Below are 5,488 nucleotides of genomic sequence, written 5' to 3'. Positions count from 1 at the left end.
TCACAGCAGCTTGACTTGTAAAAGAAAGTCGCGTTCCTTTTCAATATCCCAATGCAATCTACATTTCAATGCAGTTTAGGCAACAGGACCAAATTATTCTTTGAGATTTTATAATAGCGTCGATGCAGACAAACTGATATTGCAGTTCCAATTTCCGGAAGACAGTTGTGATCATCCAAAAATAGCAACATTGAAAAACCAGTGATAGCACCGACGAGAGTGGGACTCGAACCCACGCGTGCAGAACACAATGGATTAGCAGTCCATCGCCTTAACCTCTCGGCCACCTCGTCACATACGCCTGCCTGCCTATAACCTTATGAATAAGTGAATTGCATAAATTATGCAGAACAGCAGACATTTCTCCCTTGTTTTGGTGAAATCATAAATAGCACAGTACGGTTCCAAGACTATGGTCTGACATCTGGGTTGTGGGGCAAGCGCATTCCTACTGTGACACTCTGCTCACAGTGGCCTGAACAAAAATGAAGAAATGACTATGTAACAAGGTCTGTTGAATTCTGTGAAGATTTGAAGTCAATGGAATGAAGAACCCGAGACAGCAGGAGATGTTGTTTCAAGAAAGAGTTGGATAGAGCTCTTAAGGATAGTGGAATCAAGGGTTATGTGGATAAGGCAGGAACAGGATACTGATTGAGGATGATCAACCATGATCATAATGAATGGTGGTGCTGGTTCGAAGGGCAGAATTGCCTACTCCTGCACCTATTGTCTATTGTCTATTAAATTGCCTGTGAGGAATTGTTTGCCAGACTGGAGTAGAGTGCATAGTGCTCAATGTCATTATTCAGAACACCTTTCTTCCACTCAGATATGTTTGACATGCACTTGTGTACAGGACAGACAATTTCAAAATCCTAAATAAGGCTAAACTGACAATTGAACTCAACAATGCAAAACCCTTGATCTGCATCAATTTCCTGGGCCGTGCGACACCAAGTCACTGTGTGATCACAGCAACACAGTGAGCAACTGTCAGAAGGAAAATGAGTACAGTGCCAGAGCGCATGCTGGGAGCAGCAGTTGACACACGGGGAAGTGCATTTCCCACAACAGGAACACTTCCCACACAGCGGACTGCGGTGGAAGAATTCAGAGGGGGTTTACACTTTGGAATTTGATGCCAGAGACACAATGGAAATCTGTCATTGCGTCTGTTCAAGATGAAGATTTTAAGATTTCTACAGATGAAAAACAAAATGAAGTGCTCATAGTGAAGGCAAATGTCGAAATTGTATATTTCAACAATCTACCCATCTTTGCAATGAGTAGCTCACCACTTTCCTCACTCGGGGTCAGAACCACTGGTGAAGATGATCGTACAATCCCCGTTACTAGCCATGGAATCAGAGAAATTCGGTTTCCCAAACGTTAAGGTAAAACCAGGAATGTGGAGGTAAGCATTAATGTGTTGCTCCTGTGCTGCAGGTGACCAGTGCACGGTACCTCTGTTCCAGTATAGTGGTCTATGCTGTGCCGAAGTTTTACGTTTGAGCATCACATGGAGCAGCTTCAATTTGTCGTCGAATTGAGGCGTACGAATAAAAGGTGATATTGAGCAAAGCCAAGTTTATGGGAAGATACCCGTGTTTGTGGATTGAGAAACGACCTTTTCTGGATAATGACTCCTTGATCAACAAACATACTGCAAGTATTTAAAACGGGTAGAGAAATGTGTGGAGAAAGAGCCGAAGGTGAATTTTCAGCAGATGGATAACGTTTCCCATGTGCACTGCGTTAAATTCCGGGAAAATGGATGTTGATCTGGTTTCATGTTACGCAGTTTGTTGCAAACTCACAAAGGTTATTGCAGTAATAAAAAATAAATTACATAGGACCGTTTGAATATTGTATTGAATTGAATTTTGGAATGAGCATATTTTATCTTCAATGGCGTGCTGCAGAGAAGTACAGAGGGTAAACAATACAAAAGGACAGAATCTTCTTGGTGGATTTCTTGGGTGGAGTTAAGAATGTACGAAATATACATAACATCATGTGAATGTGGTCAAAGCTTTAAAGTAGATGTTGCATCTCCAAGTGACGGTTCAGTTCATATTCATTAGGATATAACCTCTGTCTGCAGTTATTTTAGGACATCGGCTCCATTTACAGAGTTTCACCTTGAATAATACGTCACACCTTACCAATCCATGAACATTTTATATTCAATCTCATTCAGTTGTACGTGTTCATGAAATGTCTTTGTGTCTGAAGTCAACCAAATTCGAAATTGTTACGCAACCACACTGACTTTCTCTCAATGGTAAATTCCCTCCTTGTATGTTTGCTCGTGTATCTTTTAAATCACTGTGAAATCAGCTTCTACGCTTTATTTCTGGAAAGTCATTCACGATTTAAATAACTCTATTGAGTGGAAGAAACTCTCATCCAAACCTTTCTTAATCATTCACTAATGGTTTTGAAGCTCTAACTAAAGTTATTGTTACACTCGAAAGAGGGAATTTCCCTGATTTAGTCATTCAAACCTCACGTAATGTGAAAATCTCATTTGTTTTCATAAAAAACTTGCGTGTTTCTGCTCCAGCATTTCCAAATCTCGTGTATAAACTCCTTCATTCTTTCTATTTTTATGTCTCAGTAAACAACGCCACTTGGCTTTCTAATATCTTGCTATCCAGGGAACAGCGTCTGTGTCGTTTCTAACTTCGTTACATGTTTTTGGTGGAGAATGAGGACAAGGATTACACACAATGCTCCCACTGAGGGTGACCTAAAGATTTTACAGTTACACTATGAACTCTGCTTTTTAAATATGACTTCTCTATATATAAACTCCAATAAGGTAAATTTTATCTATCCAGTTCATGAACATCGTCTCCATGGAGACGAAAATTATCTATCACTCCCTTTATTCATCCACGGAATGTTCGGAAGGTTTGTAAGGCCAACATCTCTCATCCTTATAGAGGATGTGCGAACCACTCAGTTTTATGATTGGATTCATCCAATACTACCCTCTGCTGGCCTCCCCACGCCACTGCATCAGTGTCACAGTTTTTGGCTCTGAGGAGATAGCAAATCCTTTGCTGTGAATCTCTTAAATTACACGTTCGTTTGATGTTTTCAAATAATATCTTTGGAAACACAGAGCAGTTTTGTCTGATACTAAGCGATATTGTCCCTGTGTCATTATCAACACTACCAGGCCTTTTTTGGGAATTTTCAATACTTTTCCACGTAATTTTTAAGCATTTCAAGTCACAGAATCAGAAATCAATTGATGTCATCTCCTGACAAAATGGTTCACTCGGAGGTGAGCATTTCCATTCGGACGACCCCAAGTATATTTGCAACTCTCCATCTACCAGCATTTTGTGTGTGGTGGGGCGCGGGGTGGAGCGGGCGGGAAGGTGTGTGTGTTGATGGTTCTGTCAGTTTGGATAGTGCTGTGAGCTGCTGCCTTATCTCCCACTCAGACTGAATCATCGAAGGTTATCACCCTCTGCCACCATCACTGAAGTAGAGTGTGGTGGCCAGATAAGAGAGAGATTATGTCATTTGAAGCACCACAGAGACTGCCAGACCTGCAACCACACGCAGTCACTCACAGAGAAAAATACAGACACACAAATACAGCAGGTGGGGGGAGGTGGATATCGACCATTCCACTACCCGGATTCGCACTTTCTATTCTATTCCGAGCTGTTTCTTCTGGAATAGGAGACAGGGAAGGATTCAGTGTGGGTGTGAGTGGGTTATACTACTGTCAGTGCTGGTGAAGGTGTGGGGGATTGGGTGGGTGAGATGGTGACTTGTCCAAAGGGAGTTGTTCAAGAGTGTTGTATCCATGCAGTGCTATTAGTGAAGGAGATATAGTAGAGGGGTAAAAGAGAGAAAGGGAAGGTGCTGCATGCAGCAGTGAGAGTGGTGGGGCATAAGTTTTGTTCCGGGGTAGGTGTTATAACAGATAAACAGTGACTGTGAGGGAGTAGAGAAAATACGGTGATCTTATCCTGACAAAGTGGGGAGGACATTGATTCTTGTCCTGTATTGCTGGACATTTCTTCAGACCACAGATACTGCTCTGAGCTCAGACCATGATTGGTGGGTCTGGTGGTGTGGCCCCCCTTTTGGAAAGAGAATTTCCCTCTCTGTACTAGCCAATCCACCAGGATCTGCGGGCCCCAGTCGACAAACTGTGGTATAATATCCACTTATCTGCCATGTTCAGGATAAACTATGGAGGGCAGCTCCAACTTGAGAAAGCACAACCATGTGCCCATTGGCCTTTTAAAGATGGCACCATTGCCAGGGGTCGTGGAGTATCGGGGGCATCTGGGCATCTGAGAACCTCCAGCCATGATGAATGGAGAGTCGGGCTGGCATTGAATAAGAGGGACTCCATGGGGTGGGGTGGGTAGTTAATGAGGTGAGTTTGATAAGATAGCATCATTTAGCTCAGCCTCATGCAGACAATCCCTCTGTCCAACTCAATGAAAATGTTAACGTCGGTTGGGATATATATTCGCAGAGAAATTGGTCAGTTGTGAAGTGAGAAGCCTTCAAAAATGTGATGTCAGGAGTAAAGAGACAGTATGTCCCGCTTAGGTTGAAGGGTAAGGCTGGTACGTGTAAGGAATGCTGGAGGATTGGAGAAATTGAGGTTCTGGCCACGGATAAGAGGGAAGAATATGTCAGTTATAGACAGCAGGAATTGAGGTTTTTTTTCTTAATGCATTCACGGGTTAAGGGCGTCCCTGGCTAGGCAAACATCCATTACTCATCCCTAATTGCCTAGAGAGCATTTAACAGTCAACCACATTGCTGTGGGTCTGGAGTCACATGTAGGCCACACCAGGTAAGCATGGCAGTTTGCTTCCTTAAAGGGTATCAGTGAACCAGATGGATTTTTTCGACAACTGGAATGGTCAGCATTTGCCTCTTAATTCCTGATTTAAAGTGATTCAATAGAAGAGTCTGAAGGCAACAATAGTATACTTAAGAGGGAAATTGCGAGCGTAAAAAAAGGGGACATGTGATAGCTTTGGCTTCTTCAAATACGTCAAGGACAAAACAGTAACTGTGGAAAGAATAGGACATCCTTCAACATCAGCAAGGCTGCCCATATGCAGAACCACAGGAAATGGGGGAGGTACTGAACGAATATTTTGTATCAGTATTTACTGTGGAGGAGGATATGGAAGCTAAATAATTTGGGAAATAAGTAGTGACATCTTGGAAAGTGTCTGTATCACAGAGGAGCTGCTGGAGGTCTCAAAACATGCAAAGGAAGGAAAATGTCCTGACTTTTATTAGATGTACGCTAGATCTCTGTGAGAAGCTAGGAAAGTGATTGCTGGGCTTCGTGCTATCATCCATAGCCACAGGTATAGTGCCGGAAGACTGGAGGTTGGCTAACTTGGTGCCATAACTTAAGGAATTTAAGAAGGGTAATAAGGAAAAGCAGTGAGTATAACGGCAGTGGTGGGTAAGTTGTTGGAGG

The 5,488-nt window shown here is 42.7% G+C and overlaps 1 non-coding gene across 1 annotated transcript; it reads right to left on the bottom strand.

Annotated features, from left to right (window-relative positions):
- Positions 1-211: 211 nt before the first annotated feature.
- On the bottom strand, positions 212-293 carry trnas-gcu (transfer RNA serine (anticodon GCU)). Its single transcript has one exon. It is a non-coding gene; the product is annotated as a tRNA-Ser (tRNA).
- Between the last annotated feature and the right edge of the window lie 5,195 nt (positions 294-5,488).

Source organism: Chiloscyllium plagiosum, unplaced genomic scaffold, assembly GCF_037043375.1.
Source record: "Chiloscyllium plagiosum isolate Xiang-an unplaced genomic scaffold, Cpla_swu_hap1 HiC_scaffold_29, whole genome shotgun sequence".
Lineage (NCBI taxonomy): Eukaryota > Metazoa > Chordata > Chondrichthyes > Orectolobiformes > Hemiscylliidae > Chiloscyllium > Chiloscyllium plagiosum.
Note: the sequence above shows the minus strand (reverse complement) of the source record. Positions and strands in the feature narration are given on the sequence as shown.